Here is an 11,744-nt window from a genome sequence, read left to right on the forward strand (position 1 = left end):
ATTTAAACCTCGAACATACAAGAGGGAGAGTAGCACTAACCTTAAATGTCTTTGGGTCATGTCACAGCTTCCCATAAGCGCAACATGCTGATGTATACCATGATATTAACATCATCAGGTAGACGACCTAAGGAGCTATCTATTTAGGGAAGAAACTTTTCAAATTTCGCAGCGTAACTAAAACGCTAGCGGTTAGTGTCCGCCCTTGTACCAGTGGTTTGAATTGGCATTTATGTAGTGATAAATGGGCGAAAATTAGGGGGATTTTATTTTATGATAGGCCAAGATCTTGCCGCAAACATGTACTTTAAATTGTATTTAACTAACTACACTGTATTTATCCGATTGAAAGTTAACATCTGAAGTAATTTTAAAACAGCATATGTGAGTATGTCGCTGAGAGTTTCCAGGATCAATACATAATAATTCTTCAAATATAAAATACCGTAAATGACCTAATAAACGCTCACTTCCAAGTAAACGCTGCCTTCTATCTCATAAAGGTCCCCTACGGTCTCAAAATTTTACTAGACGCCCCCCCTCCCTTCGTCTAGTAGACGCCCCGGGCGTTTATTAGGCCATTTACGGTACATCAGTATACATTCTAATGCGCAGCACTATACATGTATATAATATCCAATCTAGAGTATAAAATACCTAAAAATACAAACAGACGGTATAGAGTTCAATAAAACTTAATTAAAAGAATATGTTCTGCTTCGTCCCAGAAAGCACCGCTATCCTATTTAAAATTCCATTACAAATACACAAAGCAGGCTATAAAACGTCCACACAGCATCAGGTCTACACGTTCAGGTCCTCAACGTTTGCGTACAACTGATTATTGTAAATGCGCATGTTGATCAGCTTCTGTGGATGAAAAGAACATTTTGTAAAATTGTGTTAAAGTTAGTATTACAAAAACGAAGATGCATAAAAAAAAGACAAATGGTCAGTGCGATTCGCCGTTTTTATCAGTTACTCCTAGATGACCTGTTAAAATTACGAAAAACCTCCCTCAAACAAGAAACCTACCGAGCTCTTTCGATAATCAATTTCCAAGATACGTTACAGAAAATTATCTCATCAGATTATAATGCTATACGGTATGTTTATACTTTTTAGAGTCGTTACACTACCTTTACAATAATATTTTGCTGGGAAAGATTCTCATCGCATGTAATTATGGAAAACTAGTAAAAGCCTTAGAACAATCTTTTATTTTAGTTATTTATTTTTTTGATTAACTACTAACAATCTCACCTTGTGTTGGTTTTCCATATCCTTGAGCTGTTTTGTCAATGCTGTGAATGATGGCCTCGCTCCTGGCTCATTTTGCTAACAATTCATCATGATTTGATACCTGAGAAAAAATCATTTCATCTCTATTTGTGATTTGTCCCACTAATTTTTCTGGTTTTGTTCGGGTTGCTTTCTTTCTTACATTTTTGCTCTTCTCAAGTAGAACAGAACGTAAAAAAGTGAAAAACAAATGGCTTTTCAAGCTATTCAAACACATAATTAAAACCTCTTCTTTAATACTTGTGTGATACTACTTAGTAACACTTTCTTCGTTAAAACTTCGAAATAAAATTTGGCTAGTATTATATATCATAGTAATTTTTTTAAAATATATAAAAACGTTTACAATTTGTCATCCACGTGTTGCGGCTTAGGCATCCTGTATCCTTCTTGAAGTAAGCTAGCAATTTTCCTGCCATCCATTCGCGGATACGGAGAACCACCTGAAATATAGAATAGCTTTGGTTTTTCATCAGGAAAGCACATATTCTTTTCCAATTCATGTTAAGTGCTCTTTCCTCCGCAGAAGCTCCGGTGGGTAACCAAATAAAAATAGCAATATTCTAATGTCCTTTTCCCTCTCCCCAGCCTCCCTACGACTCAAAGAGGCCACTGCTGAGGAGAGAGGTTTAAAGTGCAGAGGGGTCCAACGAGGTGTTGACAATGGGCTTTAACAAGATCGTAAATTATTTCAATAGTTAACTTACCTACAGTAAATATCTCATATAAAACGACGCCATAGCTCCAGCTGCAAAGAAATGATAAAGTGGATGTACGAGCCAAAATACAAAGAGGTAATTAAAGAGGCAAACAATAACCAAATGATCCCAAACACCATAAACTTTATTGCAGGCAATTTGTATTTACTGTGAGGGTGTGTTCGACCAACTCGCTCCCTACACGATGAGGTACCAGGAATCTGATTTACATCTTGGCCTTTATTTCGTCTTTGACTTCTGCTAACAATCTTAATCTTCCTACTCTTGTAACTCTTTTCTACTTTCTACTCTTCTGTACTTACTAGTTCAAGTATAGTAGGGTTTTTATAGCCAAAGCTGGACATCTTTGGGTTAGCTGACCGGGAGACCTTCAGTATTGAATATCTTATCGCTAACATTGCAACAGGTTTGCTATTGTTAGGGAATAGATTAGCCTACGCACAGTCGCAACTGACAAGTAATAAAGAACCAAGGTCAGCTCTAACACCACAAACACGACTTACTGTAAAAAACTAACATCTGACAATGCCATGCGAATAACATTTCTAATATGGCAATAAGTAAATTCCAGCTAAGCATAAAATTCAAGTACAAGTAGAAACAAAACATCAAAACAGGAAAACAGTACGTCGACAAAAAAAAGACTTAATGAAACAAAACCTAAACTTAAAAGATAAGATAGATCCGTCGTAAAAATAACTTTCAAAATACTTCACAACATTACTCACACGTCACTCTTGGTGGTATAAGTGTTAAACATCAACGCTTCATATGCAGTCCACTTGACTGGAAGACGACCCTAACGGGTGTACAATGAAACATAGGCCGAGTAAAACAAACGTTTCTCAACCATATCTGATGATTTTTACTTAGCGCGGAGTAGTTGAAAAAGCCTGAAAAAATTCTTGTCAGCAGCTACAGTACATCATAGCGGCCATAACATGACTGCAGTGAAATTCTAGGAAGTAAACTGGTTGAGGGCACATAATTACAGCTGAATTAAAACAAATGAAAATATATTATATGGAGAAATAAAATCAAAAAATTCAAAGCATTTTTGCCAGTCATTTTATACAATTGCAGTTCAATTACTTGTTTTTCCATACCTTTGTCTTTCTTTCATAAATGTTCTCCTGTTGGACATTCCTGGCCATTCCAAAGTCAGTCACTTTACAAGTTTCCCTTTCTCCAACCAACACGTTACGAGCTGCAAGATCTCGGTGAATGATCTGCAAAAACATTCGACCAACATATTAAATTAGCGGGAGTGTTAAAGTCAGAGCAAAATCCTTCCTTTTGGCCGATCTTTTTATTTCGCCGTATATCGATTACTTCATTCTTTCACTAGTATATCAATTAATCTATACATGTATATAGCAGTCCAGACCTTTTCCACTTTTGAAAATGTTTTGATCGCGAAACAAAAAAAAGCAATTACCCAATCACGGTGCAAATTGGGGTCACATGACGCGAGGTTTTCATTAACTTTCTGTATGGCAGTCAATACAAGAGTCAACAGTAGTCAAGCATACGCGATGGAAAAAATTCAGATGTGATAACAAGTTATGAACCCTTTCATTACTCGCTGGAATGAACCGTTTGCAGGAAAAGAGAAACTTGCCTTTACTATCTGTTTGCATGGACTATAAAACAGCAATAGAGCGGGCCGATCCCCGGAGCTTCTATCCATAATGTCCATGGGGAGGTTTATCTCACCCTGGTCTCCGTAGCAAGAAAGGAAATCATGGTTCAGTTTAGGAAAGCGAAATAACTTTGTCTAATCATATTTTTTACTCTGGTCGGGATAAACTGTTTGCAGAAAGAGTAATATAATTTTGACATCGTTAAGCGATGATTTTTCTAGGGTTTTAGACGTTGATGGTCACTTGTGGTAGCCCAATAAGCAGAACTACCCTATTGAATGAAGATGGAGAGTGACGTTATTCACCTTGTCACTAAACCTTGTCCAGGTCTCAAGCAACGTCGGCCTAATTTGAGTACCCATGCACCACTCACCGGTATTACCACTCCACCGCCTTTTTGAATTATAATTAGTGTCAATTGACTTCTTACATCTAGAGCAAAGTTCTTGTGGGTACTAATACATCATTAGTGACTACTTCACAAGATTTACACAAGCCTACCCACCTAGCAAGTCAAACACAACTGCTCCTGATCGCCTCTAACAAGACTAATTATTCTACGATTTGGTTTCCCGTCGAAAATCCTTAATGATCAAGGTCGAGAGTCGGAGAATATACTTTTCCAGAGATTACATAAACTAAGTACTAGATTTACCGGTCTTCGTGATATTAATACCATACCATCCTCAAGGGAGGGAAAAAAGTGGAAAGATTCAATAGGATTTTGTTGTCAGTGCTCAAGACTCTTCGAGAGAGAACAAGAAAGAAAGATGGAAATACTCGTTAAACAAAGTTGTGCATGCTTACAACTGACGAGAAACAATGTGACTGGGTTCTCGCCTTTCTATTTGCTCTTTGGTCGGTCACCTCATCTTCCATTTAACCTGGATGTTTGGTCACCACGTAATGAACCTGGTGTAACCCATCGGGGTTATGCAAAAAAGTGGCAGATTGCTATGACGGAGGCTTATTTACAAGCCGCGAAGAATACTCTTAAATAGATAGTCTCCGGAATGAAGCAGTATGATCGTAAGCTGAGCTTTTCAGGATTACAGCATGCAGATCGAGTCCTGGTGCGTTGCTTATCTGAGCGAGGTGGGCCAGGAAAACTCAGGTCTTATTGGGAGCAGCACGTGCATGTTTCGGTTGGCCAGACAGGGAATCCTCCTATATTCGAGGTCAGACCTGAAATACGGACTGGTAAGCCTAGAGTATTACATATAAATCTACTCCTTCCTTTTGACTTCCTTCAAGATGACCACCCAGACCCTTCCGCTAACCAGTCTCAAGGAAAAGTGCCTTCCAGTTCCCCCAGGAAAGTTCAAGAAAGATTGCAGAAGGATAAATTTGGTACGAGTGATTCAATAGATGAGGATGACTCGTCCGGTTTGTCCCTTACAGAGTTTGAGACATTGCAGTTGTCTACACCTACAGGAGACACTGAACGTCGTAGGGAAGGAAAGGCAGAGGTTACGAATGAAACTATGACTGAGGACGTAGCGACCCCTCATGGTGATGACGTTACAGACGATCCTGTGCTACCTGACTCTGAAGCTGAAGACGAACTTGTTCCTGGGGCAGGAGACTGAAAAAAAAAAACATTGCCACTCTATCCTCACGCGACAGCCACCTAATGTGTTGTTGTGATCAGCTGGGAAATCCTAGTTACCACCCTTGCAGTGCATCAAGTATTCAAATAGCAACAGCAAATAGTGTTCCTGGCCAAATCATGTACTGTCCACCTTGTCCACCGTGGGTGATTGCAACGCTCTCTTATTATGGATCGCCAATGGGGCCCCTCCCAATACGGTCCGGTTCATTCACGTGCTGTGGCAGGGTACCCCATATGTGTTTCAGTAGATGCCAGTTTCAGCTTGCTGAGGATAACTTGTACCGCATGACTTTTTCAGACTTGAAAAGTATTTACACTTAGGCAGTTGTTAAAAAAAACTTGTTCAGTCATCAATTGGCATTTTGTTTATCGTCACATAAACATTGGCTCTATCGGATGAGGACGCGCATGGAACTTTCTAAGTAACCTGATCATCCTACAAGAATAGTTATTATAGAAATATCAAACTTACTCCACCCTGTAAAGATTAGTTTCTTTAAAGATAGCCCTAGCCTTTTTTGATGATCAGGAGGACAGGGAGAATGTAAGAAAGTACTTAACCCACCCCCACAGTTGTACACATTACATGTTTTTAAGTCAGGTGATATTATTGCACCATAAAAATAGGTTGTACGTCAGGAGGCGGGAAGGAAAACTTAAAACAGCTGGACGAGACTTTTTGTGTCTTTCTTTCTGTTCTTCTAAAGAACCTGGCCTTTACACTAAACCTCGCGGCATGTGTACCAGAACATGACCAGAACAGTGGCCCATCTACGCGTTTCACATAAAACAACAATAATATGAACACCTGAAAAAAATTTTCACGAGAGATATTCCAAAGTGAAGATGATTCATCAATCGTAATAACAAGCAAAATTGACACGAAAGTAAATAAAATCTCCCGTTCTAAAACACTTTAAATCCATTGTTCGTCATCTTATGCACGTCTTCTACCATTTCGTTTTCGTTGCAGTGTTACTAAAAGGCGAGCAAAGACTACTAAGAAAAGCAAAACACAACAGATTTCCACACCAACTTGAATCCGCTCGAGGATGTTTCTAACCCGCCATACTGTGACGTCACACTGTTGTTTCGCACATTTCTAAAAGTGGAAAAGCTCTGGACGGTATAGTGCTGTAAGTAGTATGGTTGGTATGGTTTAGTTCTTATTTACGCAGAAATACATTGGCGTGAATGACGTCATGGAAAAGTATCCCATTGCTGCTGACCATCAAATCGTAACACGATTACCTGTTGCCGGGGGTATAAAATGATTTTTATTTCAAAACAATACTCTAAATTGTGTAATAATATCGCAATAAAACAAGAATTACTTACAAATCTTGATGACAGGTAACTCATTCCATCAGCAATTTGCCAAGCAAATTTAATAAGTTGCTGTGACGTCAAACTTGTTTGCGGTTTGATATCCGGGTCTTTGAAATAAGTATCATTAAGTCCACGGCTCTTTCTCAGGTATCCCAGGAGATCTCCAAACGGGACATACTCGATCAAAACCAGTAAAGGGTCTGGAATAATAGTTTGAGTCTGCAATTACTATTTAGCTCAAAGGCTTTGTTTTTTATACATGTGTAATATTGCCCATCTTTAAGAATCTCGTTAGTTTAAATTTGGATTCATTTGGAGAAAAAGTACAATGCAAATGGGTAGCAAATGAATACGAAATAGATACAATAATAAAACGAGCTGGTCTCATATCCTTTATCAATTAACAGGCTGTGTCCCGATCCATCGCTATTAATACATGGAGCGAGCGATCAGAAATTAAAGAAATACAGTCAGCTTAGCTTATTAGCCCCGGAATCTCTCTTTTTCGGCGTTAAACAGGGGCAACCAAATTGGCGGCCAATTTCCGTTTTCCCACATTTTTTTTCACGTCGACCGTAAGAGAATGATTGCTTTGATGATTCTAACAACCTTTTTCAAATTAGAGGAAACACCTAGTCTCTTATCCGTGACCACTACTTTGTCTAGGCGACATTTAAGCTCCAGTACGTACCTTACATCCTTTAAAATGTTTTAAAGCTAAACCATTTTTATCCACATTCCTTTTATCCGCCCATTTATAAACTTACAGGACCTGTTATGTTTTACGCACAAATAATTATGTGTATCATCTCAGTCGAATATCAGTTTTTCACCAGTTTCGGTTACACATCCCAGTAGTCGTATGACATGTGGATGAGGTGTCAACGTCTTCAAAACATCGAGTTCAGATAAAAGATCCTTTCTGTCAGACTCCGGAGGAGAAGCTAAAAATAAAGGAACAAATCATAACAATACAAGCCTTAATACTCTTTGAGAACACCACTGCATCATATTTATAGATTACGTTTTTGAATAATGTTCTCCTCTTTAATTATTTATGTGAAAAATCACGTAGGAAAACTCACATGCTTTTCCTTTTTTACTTTCCTTTTGTAATCAATGACTTATTTCAATATAAGGAATGTTAGACTGTTTAAACCCCACATTAATCCCCCCAAACGTAGATAGCATTGCCATCCACAAAAGTTACTTTGGATTACCTTTAAGCATTTTAAAAGCTACTGCAGAAATTCCTGGTCTTTGTCGAAGATCTATTGCCGTTCCCTTAGCAACCTGCCCAAAGGCACCTTTACTGATAACCTTTTCTATGGTAACACTGTCTCGTGGAATTTCCCAAGAGCGTGTTGATGGATGAAGAGGTGCGTAATCAGCTGCCTGAGATGTACGTTCTATCTGAGTGGTGCCTAATGTGACTTCTTTGCGCTTGCTTCCAAACGCAGGTATCTCTTTTAGGTCAATGTATTCAGTCTTACGTTGATGTGTATGAGATGACTGGACCTTTCCCATTGCTATTTCATTCTGAGAGTTTTAAAACAAAATCATCAGTCAATGTTCTAATAAAACACGTTACCAAAGCACAAAAACAATAACACTCCATGCCTGGAGACACCCATGTAACGAATTTTTCTGGATGCTAAGGCACAGTTCACTCAAATTTACAAAAATGGACTATCGCATTATCATCCACTTAATTCGAATTTCAGTTTTCTCTCTATCGACTGGAAGATAAACCAGATGAAAACAAAATGAAATAGAATAAAACATAAAACTTACGTCATAAACTTCTGCATCATTGCGTGGCAACGCTTGTGGTCTGAGAATAAGCAAAGAAGAAAGAAAACCAGCATTAAACTCTTAATGCCTTTTTTGACTATTCAGACGTATTATTTGATCGATCTTCTGTTGCAAAGGTATTTCAAAATGAATAAATTGTACACACAATTCAAAGCTGTTATTTTCTATACAGCCAGTTTACTTCTATAATGCGTAGCAAAATGATGTCACTACCCACATAGTTAACTTTTTCCTTGACTAGATTCTCGTTCATTAATACTAGCTCACACTACGCTCTACCACTACGGGCTATTAAATTAAATGAGGAATAAACTCTGTTTGATTCTCTACAATCCCTTCTAAAGGACGAAGTTCTATTAGTAAAAGGAAATGTTTTTTCTTGGCGCAACAATTAGACTCGCGAACTCAGGAAAAAGAAAAAAAGTTTTCTTTATGGGTAATCGGCATGTACTTATGCTTATACTGAGTAGTTTTTGCTGAAATCTAAACTGAAATAGTTCACACAATAGTAAACTAGACGGTAGAACGGCTCTAGAAAGCGAGCACACTAATTGCATTTGTTGAAACTTAAAACGAATAGTGATACCTTTTCTTTCCTCTCGATCCTGTGGACGAAGACAACCACATTTTGTGTTCCTAGCAATTCAGGATCCATCGCGGTCAAACGTCTGAGCATGCGCGAGAAATTGCGCGGGGATCACTTCGTTCGATTCAAAAAACCTGCATGTGGATGTGTCGACGGCAGCGTCTTCTTGTGAGTTAGAAGCGAAATTTTCTTTTTACTTCAATGAAGTTCATTGGTGATAAAAGGGACGAAGAAGAGGAACTTATAACATGAATTGTAAGTATGAGTAAATATGCATTTGTCTTAATATTCCCGGACTGTTGATTGTATTAATTTTGTTGATCAATGATCATGACGTGGTGCGCAGTGGATGCAAATCGTGTTGGCTGAAAAATCTAACCTTAAGATTGTATTATATAATACTTTTATACTAACACATGCTTGAATGAACACTTGGTTATTTCATTGAATACTAACCATACACTTTAGGTTCTGGCTTGTTCTGCAAAATACAACATTGTTTGGGTGCTCTCGTTGATGAACTCGCACATTTCTTGGTTCTCTTTCATGACAGATGAAAGCTTGTTCTAACTTTTTACATCAAATTAGCTCACATTTTCTCGCAAAGAGTTAAGGTCTGTAATAAGAACAAGCCAAATTTGACGATAATAGTTATTAATGTCATTTCTGATTTCATCAAATAAGCCTATGTTTTAAATCCCGGAAAACTTAAAACTTAAACTTACATGTAAGCTTATTGAAAATTAAGCAAACTTAACAAATGTTAAGGAGCACATGTTGTAGTTTGGGCTTATCATCGCTTTCACTGCCTTCAAGAAATTCTCGGTGTTTTCAACAGTTGTACTGGCAATAAGAGCTCCAAAATTACCATGCAAGTGGCTGTCGAACATCACAATATTTGCTCCATGTGCAACAAAACAAATTGTCATATCGGTGATAATAAGAATTGCAGATAGATTAGCTTCTTGAGTTAAACGTTGGAGGTAAAATGCTGCTGATGACTGGGGTACATTTATATCTTCACTGGTTAATGTGATGTCAAACGAATCTTCCATTTCAATTTGTCCAAAGTTTTGTCTAAGATGTTGGACAGCGTCATCAACAGCAAAATTAATTGCTCTTCCCCCAGTTAAAGTGTCATGTGTGGAATTTCCCTGAATGATGCAGGACATCACAACAGCAGCCCACACAGGTGAAATTTGTGTTGGGGGTGGTAGGTGTCCTATGTTGGCATGATAACTTTTTGCCAAGTACAATGCAATGAAAGTGCAAGCGTTTGACCCCCTCCTGCCATTCATAGTAGCCTGCGAAACAGACTGTGGAAAAAAAAGGAATTTGCTGCCTGCACTGTTCACTGATGTGATGTTGATGTTTTGATTTGCTTGTTGCGCTTGGTGATTGACTCCTTGGTCTTGGCAGTGTGGCTGCTGTGGATGTTGCTGTTGACATTCTTGTTGTTGTCCTTGTACTCTTAAACTTGGAGGTTGTGGGACAGTGACATTAGCTAAAGCATGATCTACAAACTGTTCCCATTCATCGGATTCATAGAAAATAGGTTGTCTTGAATTGTTAGGAGTTAATTCTGTGTCAGGCTCTTCAGAGGATAAGTTGGATGTTTCTGCATTGGTAGTTGATGACGACAATTTAGTAGGTGTTAGTAAACTGAGATTAAAAGTATCAGCCAGCATGGCTACTTCCTTTAACAGAGGCTTAGTACAGATTGGACAGTTAGAGTTATTTCGAAGGTAACATTCTTGGTGGAAAGTGTGGCAGCAAGCTAGTCTTACAAATTGGTCAGTGTCTTGAGTTACAGCACAGTTGCTGTAGTCGCATAAAATGGCTGGATTTGGATACTGTTGGTTGCTATCTAGATGTTTGTACGAAAGAGGAAGAGACTTTGTATCAACAATTTCATTGAATGTTTGAAGATGGAATTTTTGTCTTTTGTTTTGACTTTGGCTGGAAGGGTTGTCTGTAACCTGTGTAACAAAAATAATGTTTCTGTCAAACACAGAAGATAGTTTTAAGAATAAGACAGTGATAGTCAAGCTTTAATGATTCCTCCATTAATCTTCATAGTAGAACAGTATTAATTTTATTTAACTTTATCACATTTTCATTAGGCTTGCCATGTTTTTTTTAGCTGAAGGATAAAATATGAACTGTTAATAATAATTTTTTCACTTCTTATATTTTGTAATATTGAGAGTTAGCCTTGTTAGTTTGCTGCTTCTTTAAGCTGAGCTTTCATCATCCATTTTCTTCACCTGTGTGCTTGACAGTGTTGGCTTAGGTATTGATGAGGTGACATTTATGCGGCTTATCCGTTGAAATCTAAATAACGTCGCTTTCATCTATTCAATTCAAACAAGAAGAAGATTTATGTGTAGAGTTACAATATGATGCAGATACTTACCTTCTTAGACTTTCCCATATTTTGAGCAACATCCTGGAATAATTTCAAAAGCACCTCAGCAACTTTGCCTGTATAAGTTTTAGAAGTTCACATTAAGTGAGGCAAATCAAGACAATACATGTCTATAGCCATGCAAGTTTTTTTTCAGTATAAATTCGTGGCCATGGTCTAGAATGACAGCAACCTGTATCTTTGTGTTTTTGTTTTTGTGGGGTTTAAAAAAGAACTATGCAACTCATACACTGTAAAATATCTGCATGTTACCGTGTATCTACCAAAATCATTGGTCAAGAGTTTCTAGGAGAGAGTAAGACTATGGGAA

The 11,744-nt window shown here is 37.9% G+C and overlaps 1 protein-coding gene, 1 long non-coding RNA gene and 1 pseudogene across 4 annotated transcripts in view; 2 read left to right on the forward strand and 1 right to left on the reverse strand.

Annotated features, from left to right (window-relative positions):
• LOC140950289 (uncharacterized) overlaps positions 1–11,744 on the forward strand; it is a 402,419-nt gene that overhangs the window by 185,567 nt on the left and 205,108 nt on the right. The window lies entirely within an intron of this gene.
• On the reverse strand, positions 805–8,133 carry LOC140950317 (tyrosine kinase receptor Cad96Ca-like; annotated as a pseudogene).
• Positions 9,127–11,744, forward strand: part of LOC140950341 (uncharacterized) — a 10,156-nt gene continuing 7,538 nt past the window's right edge. The window contains exon 1 of the long non-coding RNA XR_012167167.1: positions 9,127–9,261. This is a non-coding gene — a long non-coding RNA (uncharacterized lncRNA). The remainder of the gene's footprint in view (positions 9,262–11,744) is intronic.

Source organism: Porites lutea, chromosome 10 (genome assembly GCF_958299795.1).
Source record: "Porites lutea chromosome 10, jaPorLute2.1, whole genome shotgun sequence".
Classification (NCBI taxonomy): Eukaryota; Metazoa; Cnidaria; class Anthozoa; order Scleractinia; family Poritidae; genus Porites; species Porites lutea.